This window comes from Oncorhynchus masou, unplaced genomic scaffold (assembly GCF_036934945.1).
Source record: "Oncorhynchus masou masou isolate Uvic2021 unplaced genomic scaffold, UVic_Omas_1.1 unplaced_scaffold_2907, whole genome shotgun sequence".
Lineage (NCBI taxonomy): Eukaryota > Metazoa > Chordata > Actinopteri > Salmoniformes > Salmonidae > Oncorhynchus > Oncorhynchus masou.
In genome coordinates this window covers 25,127-40,000 of record NW_027009328.1, presented here as the reverse complement: position 1 = coordinate 40,000, position 14,874 = coordinate 25,127, and the positions used below count along the sequence as shown (strand labels likewise).

At 49.3% G+C, this 14,874-nt stretch overlaps 1 pseudogene; it reads left to right on the top strand.

The window, feature by feature from the left end:
* The window catches only part of LOC135534003 (DNA replication licensing factor MCM3-like), a 22,426-nt pseudogene extending 7,934 nt beyond the window's left edge, over positions 1–14,492 (top strand).
* The last annotated feature ends 382 nt before the right edge of the window (positions 14,493–14,874 follow it).

Sequence of the window (14,874 nt, the reverse complement as noted above, 5' to 3'; positions counted from 1 at the left end):
ATGCTAACAGATTCTGCTGTTGTTTAGAGAGAACATCGTGAGCAAGGAGTTCATGAGGAAGTACATCCACATCGCCAAGGTGTTGACCCCTACGTTGACCCAGGAAGCAGCCAATCACATTGCGGAAGAGTACTCCAGGCTGAGAAGCCAGGAACAGCTGGGAGCCGATATTTCCAGAGTGAGCCCCTTAGACACCATGAGGCTGCGTTTACACAGGCAGCCCAATTCAGATCTTCTGCCCAATTATTCGATCTGATCTGATTGGTCAAAAGGCCAATTATTGTCAAAAGATCGGACTGACTGTGTAAATACATGTTCTTAGTCGTACATCTACACACACCTTGAACCCTACACACACCTTGACCCCTACACACACCTTGACCCCTACACACACCTTGACCCCTACACACACCTTGACCCCTACACACACCTTGACCCCTCCTCTCTCCTTGTCTAACCCCTCCTCTCTCCTTGTCTAACCCCTCCTCTCTCCTTGTCTAACCCCTCCTCTCTCCTTGTCTAACCCCTCCTCTCTCCTTGTCTAACCCCTCCTCGCTCCCTGTCTAACCCCTCCTCTCTCCTTGTCTAACCCCTCCTCGCTCCGTCTGACCCCCTGCCCTCCTCTCTCCCTGTCTGACCCCTCCTCTCTCCCTGTCTGACCCCTCCTCTCTCTCCCTGTCTGACCCCTCCTCTCTCTCCCTGTCTAACCCCTCTTCTCTCCCTGTCTAACCCCTCCTCTCTCCCTGTCTGACCCCCTGCCCTCCTCTCTCCCTGTCTGACCCCTCCTCTCTCTCCCTGTCTGACCCCTCCTCTCTCTCCCTGTCTAACCCCTCCTCTCTCTCCCTGTCTAACCCCTCTCCTCTCTCCCTGTCTAACCCCTCTCCTCTCTCCCTGTCTGACCCCTCCTCTCTCTCTGTCTGACCCCTCCTCTCTCTCTCCCTGTATCCCCTCTCTCTCTCCCTGTCTAACCCCTCTCCTCTCTCCCTGTCTAACCCCTCTCCTCTCTCCCTGTCTAACCCCTCTCCTCTCTCCCTGTCTGACCCCTCCTCTCTCCCTGTCTGACCCCTCCTCTCTCTCCCTGTCTAACCCCTCCTCTCTCTCTCCCTGTCTAACCCCTCCTCTCTCTCTCCCTGTCTAACCCCTCTCCTCTCTCCCTGTCTAACCCCTCTCCTCTCTCCCTGTCTGACCCCTCCTCTCTCTCTGTCTGACCCCTCCTCTCTCTCTCCCTGTCTATCCCCTCCTCTCTCCTTGTCTAACCCCTCCTCTCTCTCTCCCTGTCTAACCCCTCCTCTCTCTCTCCCTGTCTAACCCCTCCTCTCTCTCCCTGTCTAACCCCTCCTCTCTCTCCCTGTCTAACCCCTCCTCTCTCTCCCTGTCTAACCCCTCCTCTCTCTCCCTGTCTAACCCCTCCTCTCTCTCTCCCTGTCTAACCCCTCCTCTCTCTCCCTGTCTAACCCCTCCTCTCTCTCTCCCTGTCTAACCCCCCCCTCTCTCCCCTGTCTAACCCCCTCCTCTCTCTCTCCCTGTCTAACCCCTCCTCTCTCTCCCTGTCTAACCCCTCCTCTCTCTCCCTGTCTAACCCCTCCTCTCTCTCCCTGTCTAACCCCTCCTCTCTCTCCCTGTCTAACCCCTCCCCCCTCTCTCCCTGTCTAACCCCTCCTCTCTCTCCCTGTCTAACCCCTCCTCTCTCTCTCCTTGTCTAACCCCTCCTCTCTCCCTGTCTAACCCCTCCTCTCTCTCCCTGTCTAACCCCTCCTCTCTCTCTCCTTGTCTAACCCCCCTCCTCTCTCTCCCTGTCTAACCCCTCCTCTCTCTCCCTGTCTAACCCCTCCTCTCTCTCCCTGTCTAACCCCTCCTCTCTCTCCCTGTCTAACCCCTCCTCTCTCCCTGTCTAACCCCTCCTCTCTCTCTCCCTGTCTAACCCCTCCTCTCTCTCTCCCTGTCTAACCCCTCCTCTCTCTCTCCCTGTCTAACCCCTCCTCTCTCCCTGTCTAACCCCTCTCCTCTCTCCCTGTCTAACCCCTCCTCTCTCCCTCCAGACGTCCCCAGTAACTGCTCGTACTCTGGAGACCCTGATCCGTCTGTCTTCGGCCCACGCTAAAGCCCGCATGAGTAAGGCTGTGGAGCTGGAGGACTCGGAGGTCGCTGTGGAGCTGGTCCAGTTCGCGTACTTCAAAAAGGTCAGTGGACTCGACATGCAGAGTTGACAGATTGTTGCATTTGTCACAGCTTTTCATCTTCATTTGAATAAACTCTGGTGAAGTCTGTCTGGTGTCTTTCTGTTCGTTTAAGTTCAACCAATCTCTGTTCCGTCCCGTTGTTCTAAAAGGTTCCAAATCCATGGTTCTGTAGGTTCCGTGTCGTTGTTCTAAAAGGTTCCAAATCCATGGTTCTGTAGGTTCCGTGTCGTTGTTCTAAAAGGTTCCAAATCCATAGTTCTGTAGGTTCCGTCCCGTTGTTCTAAAAGGTTCCAAATCCATGGTTCTGTAGGTTCCGTCCCGTTGTTCTAAAAGGTTCCAAATCCATGGTTCTGTAGGTTCCGTCCCGTTGTTCTAAAAGGTTCCAAATCCATGGTTCTGTAGGTTCCGTCCCGTTGTTCTAAAAGGTTCCAAATCCATGGTTCTGTAGGTTCCGTCCCGTTGTTCTAAAAGGTTCCAAATCCATGGTTCTGTAGGTTCCGTCCCGTTGTGATAAAAGGTTCCGTCCCGTTGTTCCGTAGGTTCTGGAGAAGGAGAAGAAGAGGGGGAGGAAGGAGCAGGAGTCTGACTCAGAGGAGGAAGAGACAACACAGCGTACCCCTCGCTCAGAGAAGAAGAGGTACGGCTTAAGACACCACCCACTAGTGGCCTGCTCAGACCCCCATAATCACACCCCCACTAGTGGCCTGCTCAGACCCCCATAATCACACCCCCACTAGTGTCCTCCTCAGACCCCTATAATCACACCCCCACTAGTGTCCTCCTCAGACCCCCATAATCACACCCCCTCTAGTGTCCTCCTCAGACCCCCATAATCACACCCCCACTATTGTCCTCCTCAGACCCCCATAATCACACCCCCACTATTGTCCTCCTCAGACCTTCATAATCACACCCCCTCTAGTGTCCTCCTCAGACCCCCATAATCACACCCCCACTAGTGTCCTCCTCAGACCTCCATAATAACACCCCCTCTAGTGTCCTCCTCAGACCCCCATAATCACACCCCCACTATTGTCCTCCTCAGACCCTCATAATCACACCCCCTCTAGTGTCCTCCTCAGACCCCCATTAGTGTCCTCCTCAGACCCCCATAATCACACCCCCACTATTGTCCTCCTCACACCCTCATAATCACACCCCCTCTAGTGTCCTCCTCAGACCCCCACTAGTGTCCTCCTCAGACCCCCATAATCACACCCCCACTAGTGTCCTCCTCAGACCCTCATAATCACACCCCCTCTAGTGTCCTCCTCAGACCCCCACTAGTGTCCTCCTCAGACCCCCATAATCACACCCCCACTATTGTCCTCCTCAGACCCCCATAATCACACCCCCACTATTGTCCTCCTCAGACCCCCATAATCACCCCCCCACTAGTGTCCTCCTCAGACCCCCATAATCACACCCCCACTAGTGTCCTCCTCAGACCCCCATAATCACACCCCCACTAGTGTCCTCCTCAGACCCCTATAATCACACCCCCACTAGTGTCCTCCTCAGACCCCCATAATCACACCCCCACTATTGTCCTCCTCAGACCCCCATAATCACACCCCCTCTAGTGTCCTCCTCAGACCCCCATAATCACACCCCCACTATTGTCCTCCTCAGACCCTCATAATCACACCCCTCTAGGTGTCCTCCTCAGACCCCCATAATCACACCCCCTCTAGTGTCCTCCTCAGACCCTCATAATCACACCCCCTCTAGTGTCCTCCTCAGACCCCCACTAGTGTCCTCATCAGAACCCCATAATCACACCCCCACTATTGGCCTGCTCAGACCCCCATAATCACACCCCCACTAGTGTCCTTCTCAGACCCCCACTAGCGTCCTCCTCAGACCCCCATAATCTGTTACAGGGGCCATTAACTAGCTCATGAACTAATTCTCTCTTCTGACGGATATTTGATCTTTGCCGCGGAGCTGTATGAATGAAGGTTGAAACACAGGATTTGTCTGCTGACCTATGTTCTGTCCTGTAGGAGTCGCCGCGGTTCCCAGAGCAGCGAGGCCTACGACCCGTATGACTTCGCTGGGGAGAAGGACATCCCTGAGAGTAAGAGATACACGTTGACCACCGCCCAACCTTTATTTACACTCTAACCTCTAGGCTTCCCTGCCGCCTCTACACTCTGACCACTAGGCTTCCCTGCCGCCTCTACACTCTAACCACTAGGCTTACCTGCCACCTCTACACTCTAACCACTAGGCTACCCTTCCCCCTCTACACTCTAACCACTAGGCTACCCTGCCTCCTCTACACTCTAACCACTAGGCTACCCTGCCTCCTCTACACTCTAACCACTAGGTGACCCTGCCACCTCTATACTCTAACCACTAGGCTACCTGCCTCCTCTACACTCTAACCACTAGGCTACCTGCCACCTCTACACTCTAACCACTAGGCTACCCTGTCGCCCCTACACTCTAACCACTAGGCTACCCTGTCGCCTCTACACTCTAACCACTAGGCTACCTGCCGCCCCTACACTCTAACCACTAGGCTACCCTGCCGTCCCTACACTCTAACCACTAGGCTACCTGCCGCCTCTACACTCTAACCACTAGGCTACCTTGCCACCTCTACACTCTAACCACTAGGTACCTGCCTCCTCTACACTCTAACCACTAGGTACCTGCCTCCTCTACACTCTAACCACTAGGCTACCTGCCTCCTCTACACTCTAACCACTAGGCTACCTGCCGCCCCTACACTCTAACCACTAGGCTACCCTGCCGTCCCTACACTCTAACCACTAGGCTACCTGCCGCCTCTACACTCTAACCACTAGGCTACCTTGCCACCTCTACACTCTAACCACTAGGTACCTGCCTCCTCTACACTCTAACCACTAGGTACCTGCCTCCTCTACACTCTAACCACTAGGCTACCCTGCCGCCTCTACACTCTAACCACTAGGCTACCTGCCTCCTCTACACTCTAACCACTAGGCTACCTGCCTCCTCTACACTCTAACCACTAGGCTACCTGCCGCCCCTGAGGAAAAGAGATACACATTTACCACCCTAATCTCGCCCCATAGATAATTACTCCAGCTACTGTCCCAGGGGGATATGGGGTTTGTAAGCATCACACACTAGTGGTGCGTGGGTCAGATGCCCACAATAGCTAATAACCGACCGATGAAGTGAAAGTCTGAGGCCCACACCCTCTGTTAAAGGAAATCCACTCCAGGCTACAGCTAATGACTGCTAATGATATTTTTGGGGGGTTGTTACCTGATACAGATGTGTTTCTGCTCATACTGTAATTTCCGATATTTCGGCTATTTGTTAGTTAACATGAAGCTTCTCTTCTGTCATGTGGAAAATCTGCATTTATGATGCTGATAAAGATGACCCCTCTACAGATGGTGGCGAACTGAGCATTCACAATAATTATATATATTTATGCCTACATTTGGTGTCATTTTACTGCAAGAAATGCTTAATTCTGCCCCTCCACATTGACTCTGTACTGGTACCCCCTGTATATAGCCTCCACATTGACTCTGTACCGGTACCCCCTGTATATAGCCTCCACATTGACTCAGTACCGGTACCCCCTGTATATAGTCTCCACATTGACTCAGTACCGGTACCCCCTGTATATAGCCACCGCATTGACTCTGTACCGTAATACCCTGTATATAGCCTCCACATTGACTCTGTACCGTAATACCCTGTATATAGCCTCCACATTGACTCTGTACCGTAATACCCTGTATATAGCCTCCACATTGACTCTGTACCGTAATACCCTGTATAAAGCCTCCACATTGACTCTGTACCGTAATATCCTGTATATAGCCTCCACATTGACTCTGTACCAGTACCCCCTGTATATAGCCTCCACATTGACTCTGTACCGTAATACCCTGTATATAGTCTCCACATTGACTCTGTACCGGTACCCCCTGTATATAGCCTCCACATTGACTCTGTACTGTAATACCCTGTATATAGTCTCCACATTGACTCTGTACCGGTACCCCCTGTATATAGCCTCCACATTGACTCTGTACCAGTCCTCACCAATAGTCACACACCGAGAAACGACATGTGGGGCACCAAGTCATGAGTAAAATATGTCGAGTGAGATCTCTCTCTCTCTTCAACATCAGATATACCACTTTTTTTCTGTTTACACGAGACTTGGATCTGATGTGACCAAAGCCCCATTCCTGCCTCACCTGTGTAGACAGATCAGAATACCGTAAATACCATAGTATATCGACAGACAAAAAATAAAGAGAGCAATTCGAACAATACAGGAGCTTCTCATCTACACTTTATTGCACACTGTCTTGCACACTTGATTTAATTTAATGTGTGGATATTTTAAAACCCTTGAATTGTCAATTTGGCTAACAGATCAAAAATGCAGTCTGCTAGTATTAAGGTAATTACGGTAATTATTGCGGGGGACATATGGTGTGGGAGAGCTGTTGTCTTTACACTGTACCACTCAGAGGGGTGAGACAGATTTGAATCCATATCCAGATCTAGTTTATGTCTTCAACGGCTAATAGAGTGTAACACTCCATCGAGTGAGGAAATGGAGGTTTCTGCATTATGATGCATTAACATGACACTACAACATTCTATAACCCCATTAACATGACACTACAACATTCTATAGCAGCCATGTTAGAACCCCATTAACATGACACTACAACATTCTATAACAGCCATGTTAGAACCCCATTAACATGACGCTACAACATTCTATAACAGCCATGTTAGAACCTCATTAACATGACACTACAACATTCTATAACAGCCATGTTAGAACCCCATTAACATGACACTACAACATTCTATAACAGCCATGTTAGAACCCCATTAACATGATGCTACAACATTCTATAACAGCCATGTTAGAACCCCATTAACATGACACTACAACATTCTATAGCAGCCATGTTAGAACCCCATTAACATGACACTACAACATTCTATAGCAGCCATGTTAGAACCCCATTAACATGACACTACAACATTCTATAACAGCCATGTTAGAACCCCATTAACATGACACTACAACATTCTATAGCAGCCATGTTGGAGCTCATTAACATGACACTACAACATTCTATAGCAGCCATGTTAGAAGACATCCTGGTTCGAATCCAGCCTGTTTCACAACCGGCCATGATTGGGAGTCCCATAGGGCAGCGCACAATTGGCCCAGCATCCGCTTTTGGCCGTGATAGACCGTCATTTTAAATACGAATTTGTTCTTTATACGAATTTGTTCTTTAAAGACTTGCCTAGTTAAATAAAGGTTGAATAAAAAAAATAAACTGTCTACTATTAGAACACTGTTTAAAAGTTGACCCAACTCTCTATATGCATGGCCCTGGTCTGACAATGAACTCTGTTTACTCCTCCCACAGTTCAGGCTGGCACGCCCAAACCGGCAGAGGAGGAGCCTATGGATGCCCCTGTCCCACCAAGCCAGGACGGACAGACTGACGGACAGACTGACGGACAGACAGAGGTGTCTGCAGACAGGTGGGTGTGGCAGTCGAGTGCATGTTTATGTGACAGCAAAATGGCGGACTTGGTACCAGTGTGCTCAGATCGGCAGCTGAAATGGAACTATAGTCTCATATGAATGGAAGTATTATCAACACAAATATGAAAGCAACATGTTAAGAGTTGGTCTCGTGTTTTATGAGCTGAATAAACGATCCCAGAAATGTTCCAAACCCACAAAAAGCTTATTTCTCCTAAGTCTTGTGCACAAATGTAGTTTACATCCCTGTTAGTGAGCATTTCTCTTTTGCCAAGATAATCCATCCACCTGACAGGTGTGGCACATCAAGAAGCTGATTAAACAGCATGATTATTACACAGGTGCACCTTGTGCTGGGAGACAATTTAAAGGCCACTCTAAAATGTGCAGTTTTATCACACAACACGATGCCACAGATGTCTCAAGTTTTGAGGGAGTGTGCGATTGGCATGTTGACTGCAGGAATGTCCTCCAGAGCTGTTGCCAGATAATTAAATGTTAATTTCTCTACCTTAAACGTCCAATGCCATTTTAGAGAATTTGTCAGTACGTCCAACCGGCCTCACAACCACAGACCACGTGTAACCACGCGAAAATCTGAGGCCTGTTGTCGTACCATTCATCTGCTGCCATCACCTCATGTTTCAGCATGATAATGTACGGCCCCATGTTGCAAGGATGTACCCAATTCCAGAAAGCTGAAAATATCCCAGTTCTTCAGTGGCCTGCATACTCACCAGACATGTCACCCATTGAGCATGTTTGGGATGCTCTGGACCGACGTGTACGACAGCGGGTTCCACGTTTGGGATGCTCTGGACCGACGTGTACGACAGCGTTTTCCATGTTTGGGATGCTCTGGACCGACGTGTACGACAGCGTGTTCCATGTTTGGGATGCTCTGGATTGACACGTTCCAGTTTCTGCCAATATCCATCAACTTCACACAGCCGTTGGAGAGGAGTGGGGACAACATACCACAGGACACAAATCAACAGCCTGATCAACTCTATGTGAAGGAGATGTGTCTCGCTGCATGAGGCAAAATGGTGGTCACACCAGATACTGACTGGTTTTCTGAACCAACGCACCTAGTTAAAAACCAACATAAATCAAATCAAACTTTATTAGTCACATGGGCCGAATACAACAAGTGTAGACTTGCTTTCTAACAAGCCCTTAACCAACATTGATCAAATACACTCAAGTAAAAAATTATAAAAAGTAACACAATAAAATAACAATAATGAGGCTATATACAGGGGGTACCGGTACAGAGTCAGTGTGGAGGCTATATACAGGGGGTACTGGTACAGAGTCAGTGTGGAGGCTATATACAGGGGGTACCAGTACAGAGTCAATGTGCAGGCTATATACAGGGGGTACCAGTACAGAGTCAATGTGGAGGCTATATACAGGGGGTACTGGTACAGAGTCAGTGTGGAGGCTATATACAGGGGGTACCAGTACAGAGTCAATGTGGAGGCTATATACAGGGGGTACCAGTACAGAGTCAATGTGGAGGCTATATACAGGGGGTACCGGTACAGATTCAGTGTGGAGGCTATATACAGGGGGTACCAGTACAGAGTCAATGTGGAGGCTATATACAGGGTGTACCGGTACAGAGTCAATGTGGAGGCTATATACAGGGGGTACCGGTACAGAGTCAATGTGGAGGCTTTATACAGGTGGTACCGGTACAGTCAATGTGGAGGCTTTATACAGGGGGTACCGGTACAGAGTCAATGTGGAGGCTATATACAGGGTGTACCGGTACAGAGTCAGTGTGGAGGCTATATACAGGGTGTACCGGTACAGAGTCAGTGTGGAGGCTATATACAGGGGGTACCGGTACAGAGTCAATGTGGAGGCTATATACAGGGTGTACCGGTACAGAGTCAGTGTGGAGGCTATATACAGGGGGTACCGGTACAGAGTCAATGTGGAGGCTGTATACAGGGAGTACCGGTACAGAGTCAATGTGGAGGCTATATACAGGGGGTACCGGTACAGAGTCAATGTGGAGGCTATATACAGGGTGTACCGGTACAGAGTCAGTGTGCTGGGGGTACAGAGTCAGTGTGCAGGGGTACAGAGTCAATGTGGTGGCTATATACAGGGGGTACCGGTACCGAGTCAATGTGCAGGGGTACAGAGTCAATGTGGAGGCTATATACAGGGTATTACGGTACAGTCAATGTGCAGGGGTACAGAGTCAATGTGGAGGCTTTATACAGGGTATTACGGTACAGTCAATGTGCAGGGGTACAGAGTCAATGTGGAGGCTATATACAGGGTATTACGGTACAGAGTCAATGTGGAGTCTATATACAGGGGGTACCGGTACCGAGTCAATGTGCAGGGGTACAGAGTCAATGTGCAGGGGTACCGAGTCAATGTGGAGACTATACAGGGTGTACCGGTACCGAGTCAATGTGCAGGGGTACAGAGTCAGTGTGCAGGGGTACAGAGTCAATGTGGAGGCTTTATACAGGGGGTACGGGTACCGAGTCAATGTGCAGGGGTACCGAGTCAGTGTGCAGGGGTACAGAGTCAGTGTGCAGGGGTACAGAGTCAATGTGGAGGCTTTATACAGGGGGTACCGGTACCGAGTCAATGTGCAGGGGTACAGAGTCAATGTGCAGGGTACAGAGTCAATGTGGAGGCTATATACAGGGGGTACCGGTACCGAGTCAATGTGCAGGGGTACAGAGTCAATGTGGAGGCTATATACAGGGGGTACCGGTACCGAGTCAATGTGGTGGCTATATACAGGGGGTACAGGTACAGAGTCAATGTGGAGGCTATATACAGGGGGTACCGGTACAGAGTCAATGTGGTGGCTATATACAGGGGGTACCGGTACAAAGTCAATGTGGTGGCTATATACAGGGGGTACCGGTACCGAGTCAATGTGCAGGGGTACAGAGTCAATGTGCAGGGGTACAGAGTCAATGTGCAGGGGTACCGAGTCAATGTGGAGACTATATACAGGGTGTACTGGTACCGAGTCAGTGTGCAGGGGTACAGAGTCAGTGTGCAGGGGTACAGAGTCAGTGTGCAGGGGTACAGAGTCAGTGTGCAGGGGTACAGAGTCAATGTGGAGGCTTTATACAGGGGGTACCGGTACCGAGTCAATGTGCAGGGGTACAGAGTCAATGTGGAGGCTTTATACAGGGGGTACCGGTACCGAGTCAATGTGCAGGGGTACAGAGTCAATGTGGAGGCTATATACAGGGGGTACCGGTACCGAGTCAATGTGCAGGGGTACAGAGTCAATGTGGAGGCTATATACAGGGGGTACCGGTACCGAGTCAATGTGGAGGCTATATACAGGGGGTACCAGTACAGAGTCAATGTGGAAGCTATATACAGGGGGTACCGGTACCGAGTTAGTGTGGAGGCTATATACAGGGGGTACCGGTACCGAGTTAGTGTGGAGGCTATATACAGGGGGTACCGGTACAGAGTTAGTGTGGAGGCTATATACAGGGGGTACCAGTACAGAGTCAGTGTGGAGGCTATATACAGGGTGTACCGGTACAGAGTCAATGTGGAGGCTATATACAGGGGGTACCGGTACAGAGTTAGTGTGGAGGCTATATACAGGGGGTACCGGTACAGAGTCAATGTGGAGGCTATATACAGGGTGTACCGGTACAGAGTCAGTGTGGAGGCTATATACAGGGGGTACCGGTACCGAGTCAATGTGCAGGGGTACAGAGTCAGTGTGCAGGGGTACAGAGTCAATGTGGAGGCTTTATACAGGGTGTACCGGTACAGAGTTAGTGTGGAGGCTATATACAGGGTGTACCGGTACAGAGTCAATGTGCAGGGGTACAGAGTCAGTGTGCAGGGGTACAGAGTCAATGTGGAGGCTATATTCAAGGGGTACCGGTACTGAGTCAATGTGGAGGCTATATACAGGGGGTACCGGTACAGAGTCAATGTGGAGACTATATACAGGGGGTACCGGTACAGAGTCAATGTGGAGGCTATATACAGGGTGTTACGGTACAGAGTCAATGTGGAGGCTATATACGGGGTGTACCGGTACAGAGTCAATGTGGAGGCTATATACAGGGGGTTACGGTACAGAGTCAATATGGAGGCTATATACAGGGGGTACCGGTACAGAGTCAATGTGGAGACTATATACAGGGGGTACCGGTACAGAGTCAATGTGGAGGCTATATACAGGGGGTACCGGTACAGAGTCAATGTGGAGACTATATACAGGGGGTACCGGTACAGAGTCAATGTGGAGGCTATATACAGGGGGTACCGGTACCGAGTTAGTGTGCAGGGGTACAGAGTTAGTGTGCAGCGGTACAGAGTTAGTGTGCAGGGGTACAGAGTTAGTGTGCAGGGGTACAGAGTTAGTGTGCAGGGGTACAGAGTTAGTGTGCGGGGGTACAGAGTTAGTGTGCGGGGGTACAGAGTTAGTGTGCGGGGGTACAGAGTGTGTAGGGGTACAGACAGGTTAGACGAGGTCATTTGTACATGTAGGTAGGGGTAAAGTGACTGTGCATAGATAATGAACTGCGAGTAGCATCAGTGTACAAAACAAATGGAGGGGGGGGGGGTCAATGTAAATAGTCCGGTGGCCATTTTATTAATTGTTCAGCAGTCTTATGGCTTGGGGGGGTAGACGCTGTTAAGGAGCCTTTTGGTCCGAGACTTGGTGCTCTGGGTGCCGCCGTGACAATTGTATGGGATTTCCTCTGATGCCTATTATATAGGTCCTGGATGGCAGGAAGCTTGTTCCCAGTGATGTACACATTACCTCTCTAGCGCCTTACGGTCAGATGCCGAGCAGTTACCATACCAGGCGGTGATGCCACCATGCTCTCGATGGTGCAGCTGTACAACGTTTTGAGGATCTGGGGACCCATGCCAAATCTTTTCAGTCTCATGAGGGGGAAAAGGTTTTGTCGTTCCCTCTTCATGACTGTCTTGTTGTGTTTGTATCATGTTAGTTTGTTGGTGATGTGGACGCCAAGGAACTTAACTCTCGACCCGCTCCACTACAGCCCCGTCGATGTCAATGGGGGCCTGTTCAGCCAGCTTTTTCCTGTAGTCCACGATCATCTCCTTAGTCCTGCTCACATTGAGAGAGAGAGAGGTGGTTGTCCTGTCACCACACCGCCAGGTCTCTGACCACCACACCGCCAGGTCTCTGACCACCACACCGCCAGGTCTCTGACCACCACACCGCCAGGTCTCTGACCACCACACCGCCAGGTCTCTGACCACCACACCGCCAGGTCTCTGACCACCACACCGCCAGGTCTCTGACCACCACACCGCCAGGTCTCTGACCACCACACCGCCAGGTCTCTGACCACCTCCCTATAAGGTGTCTCATCTTTGGCGGTGGTCAGACACTGTTGTGTCGCCAGTCATGTGAAAATCATAGATTTGGACCTAATGAATTTATTTCAATTGTCAGAATACCTTATAAGAACTGTAATCCAACATTTTTTGGGGGGAAATTGTTGCATTTTTATATTAATTGATTAATTTCCCCCCTCCCTGGTGCACCGCCAACTGCCATGAGGTTGCCTATGCAGAGAGCGTTGATCACTTACATCTTGTGGTATTGACTCTGAATTGCAGAATTGGGTTGCGAAGTCCATTTTTTTGTCTTAAATCTGCAGTTGCATTATTAGAATCCAAACAGCCAGCGAGATTAATGGGTTAATCTGTCAGGAATAATTACAACAAGTGCTGCTTCTGAAACCCTCTGAGATGAAATAGACATTCCAATCTCCACTTCATGTGTTTGTTTAGCTTTGTATGCGATTTATTTTCTGTAATGAAAAGCGCTATTTCATTATAACCCACATACAAATATTTACACGTGTTACGTTTGCTGAAAGTAAATGCAGTTGACGGTGAGAATACTTTTTTTGTTTGTTGTTGATTTATGTAAACAACAACAAAAACAATTTGATGTACCTCACACAGATGGTATTTTTCCTAAATGAATTTCTCTCTCTGTTCTCCAGGCTGAAGGAGTTCAAGTCGTCCCTCCTGGAGATGTTCCGTTCTGCACATGCTCAGTCCGTCGGTATGAACACTCTGACGGAGAGTGTCAACAAGGACAGAGATGCCCCCTTCACCCTGACAGAGGTCCGGGCCGCCCTCGCTCGCATGCAGGACGACAACCAGATCATGTTGGCCGACGACATCATCTTCCTCATCTAAAGACCAAGGAAAACATCTTCATCTTAGACCGAAGTGAAGAGGAGTGACGAAGAGGTGAAGGGAGAGGACAGAAAGGAGATGGAGAGTTGTTTCCTATTTGAGACCAAGAAGAATGAGAAGGAATTCAGAAATAATTGAAGGGGATTTTGACTAGTTCTCTTGGGTTTTGGGCTCCACTCGCTTCTTCTAATTAGCCTTTTTTTGTTTGTTGGCAATAACCACTTACGGACTAAAAAGTAGTTGAAAGGATTATGGTTTTATTTTGTTATGTTCGTAGGTTAATTCTTGATCAGGTTCACAAAGTTTGGTTTCTTTGCTTTACTCATGTTTTAGCTACATATTATGGGATGTACAAGGTCTCGTTATAATCACAAGTCTCCGTAGAGCATCTGCATCGTTTTATGCTTTCGGTTTTATAGTTTTAATATGTATTTTTTAAGAAAAATACCTTTTTCTTGTATATATTGTTTTGTGAAAGAAAAGGTTTTCATTGTAAAGGTTTGTCAACTGTAAAAACGCATCGAGATGGAAAATAAAATGACTTGGATGTTGAACGTTGTGCTTGGACACCAACAGCTTGTTGCTAGGCTTTCATTTACATTTACATTTCAGGGGATGTAGTGTGTCCCTTGTGGTCGATTTGATAATAGATAATAATTATATGCCAAGCGAAACCATTTAACGTTTATAAAACAGATTAACAATGCAGTGAGGTACAGCTGCCTGGGAAATGCGGTTTCACTATGTTGAACACCGGGGAAATCACGAGCTGTGGTTTTGATTGGGCAGATAAGGAACCCTGTAGCCTCGAGCCGAACCTCCGTCCAGGCTCGTCTCTACACCCACGCCTGAGTCATCCTGAGCTGAATGCCCCAGCCCACAGCCTGCCTCTATCTACACTCGCCTAGCACCATCTAACCCCAGCCCACAGCCTGC